At 47.8% G+C, this 21,104-nt stretch overlaps 2 protein-coding genes across 3 annotated transcripts in view; one reads left to right on the forward strand and one right to left on the reverse strand.

The window, feature by feature from the left end:
• Nucleotides 1-9,912, reverse strand: part of INSYN2A (inhibitory synaptic factor 2A) — a 67,017-nt gene extending 57,105 nt beyond the window's left edge. Inside the window, exon 1 of the mRNA XM_074297158.1 lies at nt 9,763-9,912. The gene's annotated coding sequence lies outside the window, so the exon portion shown is untranslated. The remainder of the gene's footprint in view (nt 1-9,762) is intronic.
• DOCK1 (dedicator of cytokinesis 1) overlaps nt 1-21,104 on the forward strand; it is a 465,334-nt gene that overhangs the window by 232,211 nt on the left and 212,019 nt on the right. The gene's annotated exons all lie outside the window — the stretch shown is intronic.

Raw genomic sequence — 21,104 nt, forward strand, 5'->3', positions numbered from 1 at the left:
TCTTGTCAATAGCATAAACATACCTTGAAGTTCAACTTTATTGAGTAGATGCTGAGACTGACTAGGGCTGTGTCTTCTCGTGGATCAATAAAGTTTTTCCCTGAACAGCTGGGTTTTGCGTGGCACTGAACAATTTCTGAAGCACTCTCCTGACTAGGGAGCTGAAGCCCTGCAGAGGTTAATGAAATGGTGTAAGATCTGCCCGTTTCTGTGAGACAGGGATAAGGTTGGAACCTGGGGGTCCCGCAGCGTCTCTAAGGTGCTTGCTCTCTCCATTGGACTGTGTCACCTCGCTTGGCCGTAGGCACAGGAAACACCTGGATATGTTCAGTAGATTTTTTTTTTTAAAAACGCTAACCAGATAATCACGGCTGATTCACATAAACTTGGAGCCATTACTAAGTAAGAAACAATAAAAAAAACAATAGCGACAGCACCACCGTGGACAACAACACAACAATGATTAAGGATGTTTGTAGCCTATTAAGGTTTGCAAGTCACTTTTCAAATATTATTTTATTTTACCCTCACAACCACCCTGGAAATGAGGTGCTCTTATTATCACCATTTGACAGATGAGGCAGCTGGATATTAGGCTTTTCTCAATTTACGTGATGTAGGGCAAGGAACGGCCTTTTCATCTATTCAAAAATTCTGTTAGTATGCAATAAGGATTTATTGCTTAATTATAAATTCCTTCAGGGAAGGTTTCCTTGTCTGTAAAATGGGGATAATAATGAAGCCAAATTATCAGGGTTATTGTGAAAAAAGGTTCAAATCAGGGCCCAGTCGTAGCCTGGGCAGCTGTCGTCTAAGGACATGAAGCTAAATTTGGAGAAGTGAGGAGTCATTTCAATTAGAAATGTTGATGGAATGGATGGCTCGGCAGACATTTTCAAGCTTTTCAAGGTGAATTCCAAATGAAAAGCTGCCAGCATTTCTGGTGGTCTTTATCCTTTGATCTTTTTGCTTGTGAGTCCTAAACAGTGAGCCTTTTTTTCCTACATGAACTCAGAATTAACATGTCTACTTCCACAGCAGTGTGGATTGCAGTAGAATGACAGGGCTAGCATTGAGTCTGGGAGTTCAGATCCCTGGGTTGAGTTGGAGTGCTTCTTGCTTGCTCTAGCTACTGGCTGCCCCCTGTCCTTCCCTATAAAGGAAGGGGCCGGACTAGCTGATCCCCACGGACTCTTGCTGGCTATTGACATCCTGATACACTGGTCTATTTCAGATAATTTCAGTCCCAAAAAAAGAGCAGTATTTCAAGCTTGATTTAGTAGATCCCCTTTTCCTGAAGGATTATCTCTCACTTGGATATCAACTATTCCTCCTTCCTTGTCACCGTGACCCTCTCCCCAAATATATAATCGAAACATTTGCTCCTACAACAAAGATTTTTAAAGAAAATAAATTATAATCTTGTAAATTAATTTCCAGTGATTTTCCATGAAAGTATAATCTTAATGGTAGAGGTTTCTGCTACTTCCCTAGACAAAGATCACTGAAAAATAAGACCTATTAGCACTTGGGGAAAAATGTTTCCTATCTGCCCCTGCCCCATGCCTGTGTCTTTGTCCCCATTTTTTATCTATAGTATAAGTGAGTAGCACAGAGAGTAACGCATACAGCTAGGAAGAACTGAGCGTAAATTCTGCCTCAAGCAGGTACCTTAATTCCTGCCTGCCTCAGTTTCCTCATCCATAAAATGGAAATAAAAATGGCTCCTACCTCAAAGGAGTTATGACAGTCAGATGACTGTACATGCATATGTAATATGTGCTTGTATATTTATATATACATGTGTGAATATATGTATGTATGTATATGGAGAGAGAGACAGAGATAGAGAGAGGCAGAGAGAGAGACACAGAGAGAGAGAGAAAGAGAGAGAGAGAGAGACAGAGAGAGAGAGAGAGAGAGAGAGAGAGACAGAGAGAGAGAGAGAGAGAGAGAGAGAGAGAGAGAGAGAGAGAGAGAGAGAGAGAGGAGAGAGATTTGTATATAAAGTACATATATTTGTGGTAGATGATATATGGAAAGCTAGAATCTCTCCCCAGTTATGCAAAGACATTGGCAGTGGCCTTCAACGTGCTTCTGCTTTCTCCCATCACCAAAGCATCTTGCTCAAACACTGGCTGTGGCAAAGGTGGGTCAGGACTTTTTCTCTTTGCTATTAGCTGTTTTTATCTCTTTATTATTAGCTGTTTTTATTTTTCCTTGGTCTGTTAGCAGATGCTTTAAATAGAAATATTGTTCTTTAAAAACCTTCTAAATCGTCTCCCCTGAAGCAAGCTTCCAGCTTGACATTGTGGCCACCACCTTCCAGTTCTACGGGTCAAAGAACAAAACACCAACTAGCCCATCCTTGGCCTATCTCAGAGGGCCTAACGGAGGCAGGGATGGCTTTTTCATTACTTTGTCCTGACTGATTTTGTTTTAATTCTACCCCCAGTCTTTCCATTTATTTTCCCAGACCTCATAATTCTTCCTTGTTCAAATTTAAAATGGACAACCTGACTCTTTATCCGTATCATTAGTTTGGTCCCTCTGAGAATCTGCATAGGCTGAGTAGCCTGGTGGTCACAGCAAGACATATGTCTGAATTTCTCCTCTGGTGCTTATAAATTATGTGACCAGAGTCTACTTCCTTAATCTCTCTGGGCCTCAGTTTTAGTAACTAGAGAATGGAGGTGATTTTACATATATATATATATATATATATATATATATATATATATATATATATATATATATATATATGTATGTATATAGATGGATAGATAGATAGATAACGTATGCATATATTACCTGTCTATCTATATCCTGTATCTAAATATATATATATGTATATATATACACACACACATGTACGTATAAATAAATGTACACACACATGTGTGTATATATATATATATATATATATATATATATATATATATATATGAGAAAGAGAGAGAGAGAGAGAGAGAGAGAGAGAGAGAGAGAGAGAGAGAGAGAGAGAGAGAGAGAATGAACTTTGGTCTCCACTGTCATTAAGAAGTTTTTAAATGTAGTAATGTATTTAAATGTTTGGTAGCCTCAGAGGCTCCAAGGCTTCAGTTATCACTGTCATTGCCATCTCCATCATCATTTTTCAAATGACAATGATTGCTTCCATCTTGATTTCATCCTTAAATTGTCATTAGGAAGTACTTGCTCAGAGTCTGGGGGGGAGCAGAGAAGTCAGAATCCCCGCGTCCCAGTGCTTCATTCTTGCTCCTTGTTTCCTTTGTGACTCTCGGGAGGTCCCTGGGCCCCTCCTGGGCCACAGTTTCTTGTAATTATGAACTTGTACTTTTTTGACCAGGTGCTCATCGAGTCCCAGATCTGTGAACCTGTCATCCCTTCTCATCTAGATATGTGCTCTCAGAGTGCGTAGGGATCCCTTACTTTTGTCAACAAGATTTTTCATTTGGGAATCCTTCTTTCCATTTTCTTTTCTTATTTTTTTAGTAACTTTTCAGCTTTAAAGAAAAATTGGCTGGAAAGGAAAAGTAGCCTAAACACAAGAGGGCACTGAAGTGGCAGCTTCAGGCGTGGATTCTCATCTCTCTTTGGGTCGGTTTTGACTTGTATGAGCTGCAGCAGCGAGGAGGGACCCTTCCCCTTCTCAGATCTGTGAAATTTGTGCAACCCTGCATGGGGGGAGTTTGAATCTACATAAGGGGCAAAGCGCCCCACCAGTGGCTCAGCGGCTTGGCCTGTTGTGCCCCTCCAAACCACGCAGGACCAAATGATATTCCTCTCAGAAATAACAGGCAGCACCCAGGCCTTCAGGGCTATGGCAGCCAGGGAAGCACGGTGGGAGCAGAGTCTGGAGTTCCTGGGGAGTGGAGGCAGCTCTCTGCAAGCCGCCTCCGGCCTCTCCAAGTCCTGTCACCTTCTCCCTCCCAGGCTTCTACATCAAGCCTTGTTTTGGGAATGACAGCAGATAGCAGCGGGCCCAGCAACCAAAGTGATAAACACAATGGCCACGCTTCAGGAAATTAGTCAACGCCAAGGGATGAGGGGGAGAGGGAAACAGACAGGTCCAAATCCTGATTGAAACACCAGCAGCTGTGTGAACCACAAATCAGCCTCAGTTTCCTCACCAGCCTGTTGTGAGGAGCCAGTGAGATAGAAAGAGTCTCACAAATATTAAAGTGCTGTAGAAATATTGGCTAGTTCTCTTATTACCATAGTTCTGACCGGACGAATTTCCCCAAGGTGAATCTTGGTGTGCGTAGCCGAGGGTACCGTAAAAAAGGCCCCTTGGCAAATGGAGAGAGTGATTTCTAGGCAGAGACTCTGCCGAGAGAAGTTCCCGGACTCTCAGATAGATCCCCTCGGTTGTGATGTTTATGGAAAGAGACAGCAATGACTGCTCCTTCTTCACCATGAATACTGAGTGTGCAAAAGGGGCGCCGCGCTCTCTTGGCGGGTCTGCTCTTCATTGCTTCCTCATCCTGTGGCCTGCTTATCATTTCTGTCCTGACCTATAGTTTACTGCTTTTAATGCTACACCCAGGACCACATTATTAAGGATTAAATTGGATTTTTCCATAGTAACTGCAATATAAACTTCAACTAACATTTGGCCCTGCTGTTTATTCCTTGTGCAACTCATTCATCCTTAGGCAGTCTCTCATCTACACGGGCATGCGAACCCTCAGTCAGTGACACCTCAAATCGTTTCTTGGGCCAATATTCTCACTAAGAGAAGGGACCTGAGGGATCAAGATGGCGGCTCTGGCCTTGGTCACTGCTTTGTATCCAGTCAGGGAGACCTAATGACAACCAGCTAACTTATTAATTCCCTCCAGTTCCTGCACTGTGCTGGGTGCTGGCCGAGATACAACACTGAAATAAAATAAAATTCCATCCTCAAGAGACTACAGCAGTACGTATGTGCTTCCTTAAGGTACAAAAGCATGATGATATCATTGAAATCAGCAAGCATTTAATAAACATTTCTCAGGTTCTAGGGAAAGACTATAACTTAAAACAGGGAGAACCTCATTTTGCTCATTTTTCCAGATGACAGAAGTATGTATTATGCAATATGAACTGGGTTATATACTCTCTTCCTAGTTGCATTATTACAGGTAAAGTGAGGGGCAAAGGTGACAAAAGAATGGGAGCTATTATCCATTCATGCACCAAATATTTAGTAAGTACAACATTCTATGCTGCATGTTAAAGGCCATGACAAAACAAAAAAGTCTCAATAAGCTTACACATTATCATTTCTTTCCTTCCTTCCATCCTTCCTTCTTTCCTTCCTTCCTTCCTTCCTTCCTTCCTTCCTTCCTTCCTTCCTTCCTTCCTTCCTTCCTTCCTTCCCTCTTTCCATCCTTCCTTCCCTCCTTCCTTCCTTCTCTTTCTCCCTTCCTTCTTTCCTTCCTTCCTTCTCTTTCTCCCTTCCTTCTTTCCTTCCTTCCTTCTCTTTTTCCCTTCCTTCTTTCTCTTTCTCCCTTCCTTCTTTCTCTTTCTCCCTTCCTTCCTTCCTTCTCTTCCTTCCTTCTTTCCTTCCTTTCTTCTCCTTCTCCCTTCCTTCCTTCCTTCCTTTCTTCCTTCCTCCCTCCCTCTTTTTTTTCTTATCTTTTCCTTTTCTTTTTATTTTCTGGGTAGAATTCAGATAGAAATAGTTTTGGAACAAATTAATATTTTAGTAGTACTTTTTACTTAATAATCCTTGGATTATCGTCGTTGTCATCAACACTGCTAAGGTTGTTTAGGTTAGTACTCTCCAGAATTGTCTGAACCAGAAATAGGGCTTTGGTCCTATCGTTTAGGAGTATTAAGAAGATGTACTGATCTCTCTTTGTTCCTTGCATCAACTTTCATATTTGGGTGCTAATTTTCTGTCAGGTCCCATTAGAGTTGGGAAGTCTGCAGGCAGCAGAGAGAGACGGCCACTACAGGCTTAGCATATCTTGTTTTTATTTATTGTGATGGTTAGCCCACGGATGGTACCTGAACACATCTCGGCTGCTCTCGGCTCATTCTATTCATTACCCTTGGATCAGTCCTTTTGCCAAATGGCTCCAGCTCATCTTCTGGTATTCTAGGAGCTTCTGTGGTCAGTCCCTGCTCACCTAGCCAAACTTTGGCTCTGGGGAAGCCTGCTTTCCCACATGTCCCCCTTATTTTCTTGGTTAGGGAGCATCTACTTCTCAGGCTGCATTAGCTCTTTCTGGCCCCTCTGGTCCTTGTTGAAAAGGGAAAGGCTACAGTTTCCAGTGACAATCCCAAAGGATACATTTTACAGTGAATGGGGGATGACTCATCTGCCCAGTTGAAAGCATTATCTGGGGGCAATCCCTAGTTTCAATCCTCATTTTAAAGGGGGGGGCTGTTTTTGCAAGAAGTAGATTTAGAAGTTGCAAATCCTCACTCAGTTACGAAAATTCATCTGATCATAGTTTCTACGATTAATAATGGATTTAAACTTGCATCCCACTGTCTGGATATGACTTTCTGGGTAGTGTTTACTGTGTTGTCATGAGATATATTAAAGTCATTAAGTTTTAGTTTAAAATATTTAAATTAACACCATGATATTGTGAAATATTAAAATTAAATTGATAAAGAGATTGTTAAAAAAAATCAGCTTTGTTAGACAGGGACAGTTTGTCCTCTGCAACAAATAAATTGCCTTATAGTTATGACAACTAAATTTGGGGGAGAGGGATTTCTGTCTACTCTGTCTGGACTTTGAGGGCCTCCCAATCTGGACTTTTCAATGTACTGAAATCAATGAGATCTTAAGTAATCAGGGTTTACCTGGGGAGTCCTGCCTTCTGATCTCTGATTCTCCAGCAGTTAGAGACTATGATTACTTGAGCTGAGAGCTCCCCTCTAAGCCGTACAGTAAGCACCTCAGGATTTCACAGCCCAGTTCTCAGTGGGCTTGTCCTCGGTCTAGAAAAAAAAAAAATGCTGGCAGCCAAATGTATTTCCTGACAACACTGATCTCAGGCCTGATCGAATAGGAGCCCCTATCCTGGGATGTCATTGTCACATTGCCTTTAGACCAGACTCTCCCCCTCCCCCTCCAATGTTTTTCCCTGTTTCCTTGGGGATGGTTTTTTTTTTTTTTTCCTCTTTAAAACAAAACAAAAACGAAAAGCAACCCACAGCCAAATGGAGCAATGACCAGGAGGATCTTATTAGCTACAGAAATGTCAGGATAAGCTCATCGCTAAAAAACTGCCAGCTCCTTTTCACAGGCCTCTTCTTCCCCGAGTGCTTTGGCTTTCTGTGCTCATTTTAATAAGCCTTACCTTCCTTGGGTCCTGATGATGCCCTTCACAGTGCCACTGTCCCCTTTGCCACTGCTGGATGGAAGGCCAAGGTCCCTCATCCGTGCAGTAGGTACACGGCAACATCTGGCCATGGTCTCTGTTAGACTCAGGCTGGTTAGCCTAGGGAGCTGGCCTTGCTTCCTGCCCACATATTGTTTTCTCTAACGCCTCACTCAGATATCTTCTCTCTGCCCATATCTTCTCGAAATAGTCCTAATTCTCTCTCTCTCTCTCTCTCTCTCTCTCTCTCATTAAAGACAAAAGCCCAGAGGGTTAACTAGACGTTTAAAGGTTTCTCTCCTTTTCAAGGACACGATGGGGTCTTAGTTTGTTTTTTCATTAGGGAAATGAAGCCCACCTAAGTTCTTTATTATTATTATTAGTGTTCTCATCATTATTTATTTATTTATTTAGCCTTTCTCAGGAAGAGATGAATGTAGTGAAGTGACAGGCGACTTGTCATGGACGTGACGAATAATCTATGCAAAATCTTGCAATTAGTAACAGCTAGATTAGACATTTTCAAAATATGCCTTTAATAAAACCATCACGAGGAGCAGTGCCATCTAATGTACGTAGTAAACATAGAGAGTGAATTATTAATAACTAGTGGGGCATGCGGCTGACAGGACTCTCATTTTTCTCCGAGCTATTTGTGTTCAGGGCTCTTAGGAAAAGGAACAGGAAGAATAATAGGAACTTTTCTTCAGAAACTCATTTTAGTCCCCCAGGAGCGGAAGGGCCCCGGCCCAGGGAGCAGGCCCCCCAAAGGCCCAGTGGCCAGCCCTGTTCTGCAAGGGGAACTCCACCGCCATGTCTGCCTCATTGCTTAGGGTCAGTTTCATGGCAGTCAAGTTAAATTAAGCCGGACTAGGGGTAGTCCTGATTAGGAGAGTCGCTGGTCATGTGATTCCGATGGTCATTTGTCAGCCCTCTCCCAATTTTTAACCTTGAGGGTTACATCTTTGCTGAAATTGGCTAACACAGAACCTAGCCAGCCTTCTCTCTCTCTCTCCCTCTGTCTATCTCTCTCTGTCTGTCTGTCTCTCTCTGTCTCTGTCTCTGTCTCTGTTAGCCTCGGATGAGCTTCCCCTTGCTTGTGCCATGGTTCTTTCCCTGCCCCGCTTGCTGGGAGGTTTGCTGAGGAATCGGCTGTGGAAAGCCCAGGAAAAGCCCTCCCAAAGTTCCTGCTCCAGTTGCCAATGAGTTAATTTTCCCTCATGGAGGCTTCTGCAGAATTGGGGCTGTTTAAGTAGACAAGGTCAAATTAGAGTGTTCGCTGTGCAGGGGCGTGGGGGGGGGGGGGGGGCTGCGGCTCCGTCCCTGGGCCGGCCCCCCTGGCCAGCGGGGCAGCGGAGAGGCCGGCTCCCTGGAGCCCGCCCAGCTCCAGCCATGTCTCCTGCTGACGCCGGGGCTGCCCCGACTGACCGCGCTCCGTCCGCCCTGTGCTCCTCCCTCCCGTGCCCGGCCCCCCGGGGCTCTGGGCGCCGGCCGAGGTCAGGGGGCTCGCCCCCGGGGGGGGCCTCCTCCCTGCCCGCTGCAGCCCCTGGCCGCCTGCCTGGGCTCGGAGATGCCCCGGGCCGCCGCCGCTGCTGCATTTCTGCCCCCCACGCGCCGGGGCTGGCTCCGCTTCCGCACGGGATGCCCGGCCAGCCTCCACTCCAGGCGCGCAGGGGCCCCCGCCGAGCCCCACGCTCCTCGGCCACTGCCCGCCGGGGCCGGCGCACGCCGGGGCGGCCTCGGGTCCCAGGGAGGGAGAAGGGCGGGGGGCCGGGGAGGGGAGCGGGCTCGGGCTCCGCCGGGCGCCTCCGCTGGCGAGGGGACTGACCGTCTCGCCGCCCGGAGAGGCGGGCCCAGAAGTTGGGCGGTACCTTTGGGGTGCTCCCTCAACTCCTGGGAAGTCAGCCCCGGGGCCGGGCCCCCGCCGGCCCCTTCCCGGCCTGACCCCGCGGCGCGGCGCCTCCCTCCTCCCAGCCTGGGCGGCTTCGACAACGAAGGGCCGGAGACCCGCGCGGGCTCGCTCTCCCTCGGCCCGGACGCCCCCCCCCCCCCGCCCCCCGCCCCCAACCTTGGCGGCCATCGAAGTTGGCGGCGGCCGGAGCCGGCCGGAGGGGCACTCGGGGGAGGGGGTTGCGTAACCGCCGCCCCCCCCCCCCAGCTCCTGCCTCCTTATCCCTGCTCTCTCTGCTCCCATCCTCCCCCGCCCCCCCGCCCCCCCACGCCGGGCTCGGCGGCCGCCTCCCGGCTCCGGACTTTGCCGGCTGAAGTTGCAGCCCTGCCGCCGAGGCCGCCGGGGGGAGCCCAGCGCGGACACCCTCTCTGGTCGGGGGGGGGGGGTGCCGGGGAGCGGCAGCCCTGAGATCTACGCTAACACGTCGAACTGCAGCGGGAGGTGCGGGGGGGGGGGGGGGGCCCGGCCGGGGCCGCCGCTTACCTTGGGCTCCCTCAGCAGTGAGTGCGGGGCTGCGCGGTGACCGGCTGCTGCATCTCTCGGCGCGGCGCGGGCTGGGCTCCGGCTCCGGCTCCGGGGGCGCCCCGCATCCGCGCAGCCCGCCGCCTCGCAGCTCGGGGGGCGTCTGCCCGCTCCCAGGGCGCGCCCGAGCCTCCCTCCGCGCTGCGCTGCCCACCCGGCCCCGCGCCGCTGCCGCCGCCTCCGCCGCCTCTTCCACTACTACCGGCCGCCGCCGCCGCCGCCGCCTCCTCCCCCTCCTCCCCCCGCGGGGCGGGTGCTCCCCCGGTGCTCCTCCCCCCTAGGTGTCGGAGCTCGCCATGGAGCCGGCGGCGGCGGCGGCGGCGGCGGCAGCACCACGGACAGAGGCGGCGGGGGCAGCCCGGGCGGGGGCGGCACCGCGGGCGGGGGCAGCGGGGGTCCGCGGCAGGCGGGCGCCGGGCGGGGGCGGGGGCGGGAGCGGCGGCCGGTCCCCTGCGCCCCCCGCCTCCAGTGTCCTCATTGACTGCGCTCCGCTCGGGCTCTGGCGAGAGAGCTGGGCTGGCTGGCAGTGGGGGAGGAGGGGGCGGAGAGGGGGAGGAGAGCCGCGAGGGGAGGGGGGAGAGAGGGCAGGGGAGGAGGGGGAGCCGGGAGGGAGATGGGAGAGAAGTGGGAAAGGAAGAGGGGGAGCGCAGAGGGACAAGCAGGAGAGCGGGGAGGGAGGAGGGGGAGCTCCTGGAGGGAAGAAGGGGAGCCCAGGGAAGTCCTGGCGGCGGCGGCGGAGGCAGCAGTGGCGGAGGCGGCCGCCCGCTCCCTGCTCCCCGTTTCTGGCCAGCCCGCAGAAGCGGGGGGCCGGCCGAGCCCCTCCTGCCCCCCTCCCCCCCAGGGCTCGGCACCCGGCTGGCTGGGAGCGGAGCTGCCCTCACCGAGCCTCCTCCCCGTTCCGCTCCGGCTCCCTCGGGCTCCCGGCGGTGGTGCGCGTGGCCCCGGCGAGCCCGCGCCTCCAGCACCGGCGGCGCTGCCTCCGCTAGGGAGAGTTGTGGAGTTCGCTGCGATGTTGGGTCTGCCCGGGAACTTGTTGAGTGCTCCCTGCAGGTGGCAGTCCCCCGCCTCTGATCCTCTCCCCGGCGGGGGTGGGGGGGTGGGGGGTCAGGCCCGAGGAGCCCCCGCCCCCCAGAGCCTCCCCCTGGGAGCGGAGCCGGCGGCTGCGGGGGTCCCCACTCGTGCTTTCCAGAGGGAGGAGGGGACTCCAACCCGCCGCGGGAGCCCCCGGCCCCCGGATTTCTAAAGTAAACGGCCACCTTTGGGGAGGATCAGTCTCCCCGTCCCCCCTCGGCCGCCGGGCTTTCTCTCGGCTCAGGCTCAGCCTCCGTCGGCTTGTGGAGCCCAAGCAGTTCGCCTCCCCCAGGTCTCTGGGCCTCCATTTTCTCCGGCCGGAGTCCCTTCACCTCCCTCCCTCCCGGGGGCACCGACCCCGCAGGCAGGCCCCATCCTTTGGGGGGCTCTGTTTTGACAATCTTATCTGACTGAAATGTGCTTCTTTTTAATCCTTCCTGCGATTTTTAATGCATTTCAAACCTTCCGAGAAGGAATCTGGAGGTTCCTCCAAGTCTCGGGAGGAGTCCAAGGATTCATCTGCTCCCAGGTTTCCAGTTGAGTCCCGAGAGCTGGGTCAGCTGCTCCCCACGCCCCAGGAGCCCGCTGGGTCTCCCAGGCCCAGCTCAGATCCGGCATTTCCTGGGTGAGCCCCTCACCCCCCTTGTGACCTTCCTCTAAGGTGTTTACTGTTGTTTCCCTAGTCTATCCCATTCTTTCCCTCCCCCCCCCCAAAACCTGTCTGCAGCAAGAGAATTTATGTTCTAGGAGAGCAGGAAAGTAATGATCAGAAATGCCTCTCTGGGAGAGCCTCAGGGACCATCCTGGCCATCCCTGCTTCATATTGCACGGGAAGACCCTTAGGGACCATCCTGCCCCTATCACACAGGAAGAAACTGAGGCCTGTGGACCCTGAGAAGGGTACGTGGCAAAATGACTAATATGGAAGCGCTTTACATAATTTCACATGTCATTGCTCACTGTCTCAAAGAGGAGGGAGAGAAGGATGCATAGTCTGAGTTCCAAATGTTAAACAGTGAGGGAAAATAGAAGGAAAACATCCATTAGAAATGGCTTACGGAGTAAAATCGAGTTTATTATTATTATTTTTTTTAAATAATTAACTCACAAAGGAATATTAAGTAGCAGAGATGCCATCTCCTTGTGCACCCGGGCCCGGGCTCCCTCCAGTGTCCTGAGCTGCCTCTTCCTTTTTTTTCCTTTGCATCCCTGCGGCCTGTCGGGCCTTGGGCAGAGTAAACACTTAATAAAGGCCGTGTTGAAGTGAGGTTATGAAATGAAGGCATGGGGCAGGACTGGAGAGTCTCCTGTGGCCCTTCCTCGTAATCAAATAATCCGAAGAAAATCAAACTGGGCCCCGTTGGAGCTCTAGTGCTCCCCAAAGAGCAGCTGGTGAAAGTCATCCCCGGTTTTCCTTCTCTGTCCTCCCCTCCCATGCTCAGGGTGCTCTATTCCTGAAACCCACTGCCCACTTTGCTGCTCCCAGCTGCAAGCTGTGAAAGAGCATTTGGGGATTTGCAAACGAGTCCATGTAATCCTCGTCGGTGAAGGGCCCCGTCCAATCCCCTGTTTTGCAGCTGAGGGAATGGGGCCTTAAAGCCTTGGCTTGAGTTGCCCCACAGTCACAAGAGCTTGGATGGGCCACGCATGGACTCAGCAGGAATAATGCTGCTCCCAGGTTTCTTCTGCCCCAAACTCTTCCTGGTAAGAATTCTCTGCTCGCTGCTTCTCCCTACTGTAGGCATCTTTTGTTTGTCCTGGGAGAGGGTGGAGGAGCCTGGGCTCATACCTGTGTGCACATATACATACATATACATTGCTGTTGTTATTGCCACATCCTATGAGTGGTGACCCTCTTTGGGGTTTTCTTGACAAAAATCCAGCATACTTTTCATTTGCTTCTTTAGCTTGTTTTACCGATGAGGAAACTGAGGCAAACAGTAAAAGGGCTTGCTTGGGGTCACACAGCTAGTGAGTTTGGCCAGCACTGCCCACACACAGCTACGAATCTTATGTAAAAGCTGCTCTATTGGAGTCTGGAGGTTTCTCAGATTTGTCCATGTCTTGGACATGGCCTGGAAATCCCTGAGAAGGACTCGACCAACTGCAACAGCAACTGAACCCTCCCCAAACAACCACCACAATCACAAGCAACAACACTTAGCGAACGTCGAACTTCTGCCTTGATTGTGGCCTTTGAGCATTTGTGGCTACATTTCTCTCCCCCCCCTTTTTTTTTTAACCAATGATAATGATGCTTGTTGCTGATCTCGAGGGGAGCCTCCCCTGGGCTGACGCCCTTCCTTATGTAGAGTCTGGAGTCACAGTCATGGTGATTAGGGGTGACTCCTGGTTCTGCTGCCAGTTACAGCTTTGGGACTTTGGACAAGTCACTAATTCTTGGTCCGGGTCCTTTTTCTCTCCAGGATTATTTTTATTTCTCTCTAAAAGGAAGGAGTCTCTCTAAGCTCCCTTCTTGAATTGACATTCTTCGGCCCTTCCTTCCTACCCGAGTCCTGCACCCCACCATCGCAGGCCCTGCATTGGACCAGGCTAAGCAGCAGCTGTTGTCTGACCACTTCGGACTGATCCAGCGGGGGGCTTGGTCTATCTCAGTCTCCTGTCCCTGCTTCTCATGGGTTAGGATGGGATGTTGAGCCTGTTTGTTCCCATAATTCTCCCAGTGGTTTGGGGGCCTTTCTGTAAATCTTACTTTATTGCTAATCCATAAAATCTAAATCTGCCTTCCATCTCTCTTAAACATGTCACTATAAATAACACTGCCAAGGAAAGATGGAAATTATACTTGGTAACAATGGTGAACTCCATTTTTCGGGGTTGTGTGTGCAAACAGAAAAATCTCCATGCGTCTCCACTCCCCAGCCTAGAGGCGAGCCCCCCGGGGTCCTGAGAGGAGGGCAGACAAACAAGCAAAGTGCCACTTAAGCCCAGCAAATTTAATGCTTTAAGGGAAAAAATGGAAAAAGAAAAAAGCCAAATAGCAAGGTAGAAAATTCCAGAGGTTGACTTTGGAGGGAGCATTTTCAAATCTATAATTTGGGGGAGACGAATAATAGAAAAGCACTCTGAGCAGTTGAGGCTGTCAGTGGGCTGGTCCCCAAAGAGAGCGCAGGACCTGAGTTTGACCTTGGGCACTGGACACTTTGTCAGGTGGGAAAAGGGTCATTTCTACATTCATTCAGTTCCATATGATCCTCAGAGCAGCTCTAGCATTATCATCATCATCGCCAGTTTCTATCTAAGGAAGTAGGGATGGGGGTAAGTGACTTACTCAGGATCTCTCAGCTACGAGTGTCTGTTTGAACTCAGCTCTTCCTGATTGGGGCCAGTGGTCTGGCCACTCTGGGATCCAGCTGCCCAGGCCTCCATTTGTTCCCATGATCTGGGAATCCCCCATTTGTTTGTGGTTCAGGGAGGGTTCAGGACTGACACCTGAAGCTTGACTTTACTTCTGTGCTCCTTGGATGCCGCGCTGTCTCATGGGCCTCAGTTTACTTGCTGCTATTTATTTTTTTACATTGATGAGCCTGTTTGTAAACACACCGCGTTCTCACAGACACAGTCACCATATTTCGAGCACCCATGATGTCCAGGGCACTGTATCAGGGGCCAGGATCAGAGACCCAATCCTGTCTCCCGGGGCGTGCTTTCTCCTCGGGCTGAAGCAGGTGGGTGGAAGAGAGCATCATCCACAGACAAGTCGATAGCAAGCAGTTTCAGGTGGGGGGACAGCCCATCCTCGTGTGTGGGCTGGAACTAGGTCAGCCTGCTGCTGTTCTGCCTCCTAGCTGTCTCTGGTCAGAGTCTCCCAGACCCACTTAGCCTGCATCTCCCTGGCATTTGTGGGAGGACTCTGTGCTAGTTCACTGCCAAGGATGAGCAGTTTGGTTTCCTCAGGAGAAGATTTAAGATGATAAAACCTTCAATGGTTTCAGGAGACTGTGTGGACTCGGCCTCTCATCCATCTTTTTCTGTTTGCTCCTTTTATTTTCCCCAAGTATTATCTCTTCCAAACTGTGGAACCAGCTGAGGCAGGGAAAGCTCACTGGAAGAGGGTAAGAGGAAAAAGACAGAAATAAGCATTTATTTGGCACCTACTGTTGTTGGGAACTGTACTAAGCACTTACAAATAGGATCTCAGTTGATCCTTACTACAACCCTCTGAGTCTGGGGCTGTTATTTTATCTATTTTATAGATAAGGAAACTGAGATGGATAATAATTGACTGGATTTGAATAGCTAGGATTTTCAACTTCCTTTTGATATCTTTGTTTCTTCCTGTTGCTTTTGGGTGAATGTGATTCCATTTCTAAGGAAGACTAAGAACTTACCTTTCCAAATGGTACTTTTTCTCATTTGGCCCTTAGTCAGTGGCCTTTAATTCAAGGCCTCCCAGCAGTTTGCTGGACACAGGAACCTCTTTTTCCCGAGGACGAAATCGAGGTTCAGGAGGCCTGAAGGATCATGCAAGTCTGTGAAGCCAGTATTGAAGCAAATCTCCCCATCTGCAGCAGGCCCGGGGCTCTCTCTTTGGGCCACACTCCCTTTCATAATTCTCATGCATTTGTTCTTCATTGGGATGTGCAACCCAGGCCCACAGCTTAATATAGTCAAGCTAGAGAAACTGAGGCTCACAAAGCTGTGCTAACCAGCCTTGGAGTTTTGAGGAGGATGCGGATCCTCCCCCAGTAAAGTGTTGGAACCAGATGACTTGGGTTCAAGTTCTCCCCCGCCCCCCCCCCCCCTCCTTTGTGCTCCTTCTGATCATATCTTCCATGATAAAGAAGATGGATCACATGAACTCCACAGTGTTTCCCCCTTGACCCCTTGTTCTTTGGAAAGTCCCATTAAAGCTCTGGAAGCTCCTGGGTTAATTTTCTTCTTTTAGTCTCTTGTCCAGGGTCCTGATCTTCTGCCAGAGCCTTCTCTCCAGAGCACTTTGAGACTGTTCTTGGCTGGCCTCTTAGCTGTTCTGTCTTGTGTACATGATGTCCTTTGAATCCACGCTATTAAAGTAGGCTCTTTGAGGCTGGGCCTGGCTCCCCAATACCTGGCACACAGTAGTTGCTTAATAAAGGCTTATTGAATGAATTGACATGGGCCGAATCCTCTGTTTGGCACCGTGCGGGGGACCCCTAGACATTTCCTGACTGTGTGACTACCCGCAGGCCACTTAAGCCCTGGATCTTCTCTTTTCTCTGTGATCCTGTCAGAGCTTAATGAGTATAGGAATAACCTCCCGGTCTCCAGGCCTTGGTGACATGCAGTGAGCATTCATTAAAGCCCGCCAGGAGTTTACCTTTTGTCCTCCGCAAGGCAAGATTTTCTGCTTTCCCATGAGCGCCCTGGAGAGGGATGCCCCCACTGCCCCTTGGCCCTTTTCCTACTCCCTCTGTAGGCATAAGATGGGGTGGGAGTGGGGGATGATATGACCACTAAGTAGCCTATCTTTGCTTCCTTTTTAATGGGCTTTCTCCCTTCCTTTAGGGATGCTCATTCCCAAGGAAGTGAGTTCCGGCCTTTGTTGCCTCTGCTTAGCTGGAAGGAGTGGGTGCTTATTCAGCGCCAAGCTCCCCAGTCAACATTTTAACAAGCCAGTCTTCCAGATACTGAATGCCCTTTTATCCCTCTGAGGTCAGCTGCAGCCTTCTAGCTTGACCGATGCTAAGTCCTAATTTTAGAAAGGCGCATTGTGATGCTGAGAGCCGGCAGCTCTGGGTTTGAATCCCAACGTAGCTGCCACCTGCCTAGGTGAATGAAAGGAAGTCTCCTCCCTTGCCTGTAACCGTGCCCCCGCTACCTGTCTCCCATGCCACTTATTAGGGGGATGCAAGGAGATGATGGTGATAAAGCCTTTTGTAAACTGTTAAGTGCTGTGTAAATGTCAGTTATAATGAAGTAGATGATCAGCACACCTTCTAAAAGCAGACATCTCAATATAATTAAGCCCAGAGACGTCTTTTAGGAAGCCCTTGGTGATTCATAGAGGAACATGAGAATATTCTCCCTTATTCTCAAAACCATGGACTCTTTTGTCATGGCTGATTGTCCCAAACATCCTGGGTCGGAGCCTTCAGACTAGAGCACGTGGAAAACCTTGTGCAGCTCCGAGGGCGTGGGTTGGAGGTAAGGAGGAGTGTGGCTCATTTATTTTGTAGCTTCCCAGGATCTTGTGCTTTCTACCAATCGCTAGTATTTTAATAGCACTTAAGTATATGCAGAGCTTTTTATATATTTTATCTCCACCGGTTCTCACAACAACACTGTCACATAAATGCTTCTATTATACCCCATTTTACAGATGAAGAAACTGAGGATTAGAGAGATTATGTAAAAGTCCTTGTGAGCAGGGATTGTTTCATTCAGTATTTTTATTTTCCCACTGGGAACCCAGTGCTTGCTATGGAATAATTAATAAATATTAGTTAATTGAATGCCAAGGAACAAGTATTTAGGAAGTAGCTGAAAAAAAAATCAAAATTCAGGTCTTCTTGACCCCATGCCTGACTTGTAGAGCCATTCTAATTCCTGGCTTCCTCTTCCTTCATTCCTCCTCCCCTCCCCCTTTTCTCTTATGTTCCTCAAATCAGTCTCCTAGTTGTGATCAAAAAAGAAGGGGGGAAAAGCTATTTTTTCTTCTTGTGTGTCCCCGCCCCCAAATCTATCCCAACACTTGTTTAAGGCTAAGCCATTGATTGTAAAGTGGCTTTGAGAAATGCTGTTGTTTGCTCATTCAGTTTAATTTAATTTGAAAAAGCACAGGGACTCCTTAAACTCTTTGCCATGATCATATAGGTAAACTTCCAGGATTATTAAGCCATTAAACCTCTATAATGGGGCAGTGTTGGGGTAGCTTATAGCCACTAGGTGGTACTATAGTGCACAGAACTCTGGACCTGGAGCTTGGAGGACCCCAGTTCAAATTCAATCTTAGACACTTACCAGTTGTGTGAACCCAACTAATTGACCTTTAAAAAAAAATCTCTGCCTTGGTTTCCCCATTTGTAAAATAGAAATGGTAATAGCATCTTTTCAGAATTGATATGAGAATCAAATGAAATAATATTTGTGAATGCTTTATAAACCTTAAAATATTATAGAAGTACTTTATTCCTCTTCTTCTCTTCCTCCTCTGCCTCTTTTTTTCTACTTTTACTACTACTTCTACTGCTAGTACTACTGCCACTACCACTACTTCTCCTCTTTCTCCTCCTCCTACTTATAGACTTCTATTACTACCGTTCCTCTTCCTTCTATTTCTATTGCCACTACTACTACTGCTGTTACTACTTCTCCTCCTCCTACTTCTACTTGTATACTTCTACTACTGCTGTTCCTCTTCCTCCTTCTTCTACTTCTATTATTACTACTATTTCTACTGCTACTACTTTTTATTACTTGTATTACTATTCTTCTTCCTCTTTCTTCTACTTCTATTACTACTGCTACTATTATTACTACTACGGCTGCTACTAATATATTTCTACTACTACTATTTCTCTTCTTCCTTCTTCTTCTATTACTACTCTTACTTTAATACTTCTATTGTTCCTCCTTCTCCTCCTTGTACTTCTATTACTATTACTACTCCTACTTTTCCTCCAACTACTTCTAATTTTCCTATTTATCCTCCTTCTCCTATTGTTACTACTATTACTACTATTGCTGCTACTACTTCTCCTTTTCTTACTCCTATTTCTATACTTCTACTACTATTGCTCAAAATACTTCTACTACTATTCTATACTTCTGCTACTACCTTATTTCTACTACTACTACTACTACTACTACTGCTACTATTACTACTAGTATTTCTACTTCTATATTTTTACTATCACTACTACTACTATTTATGTTGCTATACTTCTACTACTACTACTACTACTACTACTACTACTACTACTACTACTACTACTATTAAGTCTGTTGTTACTACTACTACCTCTTCTACTGCTACTACTATTGCTGTTGCTGCTGTTACTACTACTACTACTACTACTCCTTCTACTACTAGTAGTCTAAATTATATTGAGTTAAATTTATATTCAGAAGCTATTATTGAAGGAGATGTCAGATCAGTGGACTTCAAGCCAAAGAAAGCTCAGTGATGTTCTGCTTCAACCTTCTTATTTCCCGAAGGAAGGGATTGGAGTCTAGCATGCCTTTGTGCCTATCCAGTCACATCAATGGTAATTGCAAGATTTTTCGCTCCCTGAATTTGCAGATCCACAATATATCAGAGAATAGTCATGTGCCTCGTGCTGTGCTTTTGAAGTGGCAATAATCCCAAGTTCTTTTCATTTGAATGACTAACCCTTGACTTTTTTAGTCAGAACATTTTCTTGCCCACATGAATGACCTACAGTAAATAATCCATTAGCAAGCAGTCTGCCTCCTGGTGACAGTCTTCTCCATCCTTATCAATGCTGATCCTTAGAAAGCAGGCAGCATCTGGGGCTGCGACCATTTTCAAAGCCTTCCCATTCTGTTAGAACTGTTGGTACTTGGACTCCCCTGGAAAAACCTCCAGGAACTCAGCATCTTAAGTCTTTGTAAGAGGCCTGTGTGCATGGAAGAGTTTCCATCTGCCCTGAAGAAGGGCCTACATCGGAACAACACCCATCAGAGTTATGTGGCTTTATTGTACAGTGCCTGCCACATAGTAGGGGCTTAATAAATGTTTAGTGACTGACTGAATACACATGTGTGCTTATACATTTTTTATTAAATCCCAGTGTATATAGAATTTTATCCTCTTGTACATGGAACAAATACCTCATTACTCTGTGACCTACTGTATAACAATTCTTTCTTTCTTTCTTTCTTTCTTTCTTTCTTTCTTTCTTTCTTTCTTTCTTTCTTTCTTTCTTTCTTTCTTTCTTAGTTTCATAATTATACTTTTTTTGACAGTATATATGCATGAGTAATTTTTAAAATAACATTATCCCTTGTATTCATTTTTCCAGATTTTCCCCTCCCTCCCTCTACTCCCTCCCCTAGATGACAGGCAATCTCATACATTTTACATATGTTACAATATAACCTAGATATAATATATGTGTGTAAATCCAATTTTCTTGTTGCACATTAAGTATTAGCTTCCGAAGGTATAAGTAACGTGGGTGGATAGACAGTAGTGCTACCAATTTACATTCACTTCCCAGTGTTCCTTCTCTGGGTGTAGTTGTTTCTGTCCATCATTGATCAGCTGGAAGTGAGTTGGCTCTTCTTTATGTTGAAGATTTCCACTTCCATCAGAATGCATCTTCATACAGTATTGTTGTTGAAGTGTATAGTGATCTCCTGGTTCTGCTCTTTTTACTCAGCATCAATTCATGCAAGTCTCTCCAGGCCTCTCTGTATTCCTCCTGCTGGTCATTTCTTACAGAGAAATAATATTCCATAACCTTCATATACCATAATTTACCCAACCATTCTCCAATTGATGGACACTGGATACCAATTCTGTCTTTCCCATTCTTCTCTCCTCTGCAGTATACTGACCTGACATTAACATTTCCCTGCCTTGACTTAAGCAGGCTAATGTTCGCTTCCAATATTTAATCCAGCCTTGGAAACAAAGCAACAATGGTGGGTTGGACCCATGCCTTTTGTGGCCTAGTTACCCCCACCCTCAAGGTCATCTCTATTTCACCTGCTCTTGATATTTGCCCATAAATCTCAGTTTATGAAGCTTGTGTCTATTGTGCCTATTTTCATCTTGGTGACTGTCTTATGTGCATCCTGGTCTGGATCAAGGATGCTGGGTGTTTCAGGGTGGAGACAGAAAAATGCATTGTCCCCATGGCCGGGGTGATCCATGCCGGTTTGCTCCTCCTTGTACCAATGGAAGCCAATCTTGGGTGGGTGAGTGGGGAGGGCAGGTCTGAAAAATGTCTTCTCCCTGCCTTTTCTAGCCAAATACTGCCAAGTCTCAGTCATCTTAAGCATGCTATTCTCATTTTGGTGTAGCCTAAGGTTAGTTGTCTGCTTTTTAAAATCTGACTGATTTCCAACCATTTCACCAGAGTAATCATTAAAAAGCCTCTTAAGTGATTAGCAAAGATTCTAGTTTTGGATGACATGGATTCAAATGTGGCTCTGCCACATACCGCAGTTTTCTTTAGATCTTTATCTGTCAAATAATAGGCTTCAATTTGACCTTCAGAGGCAGCATTTTACCAGATTTTTACTCAGTCCAAATGAATATG

Source organism: Sminthopsis crassicaudata, chromosome 2 (assembly GCF_048593235.1).
Source record: "Sminthopsis crassicaudata isolate SCR6 chromosome 2, ASM4859323v1, whole genome shotgun sequence".
Classification (NCBI taxonomy): domain Eukaryota; kingdom Metazoa; phylum Chordata; class Mammalia; order Dasyuromorphia; family Dasyuridae; genus Sminthopsis; species Sminthopsis crassicaudata.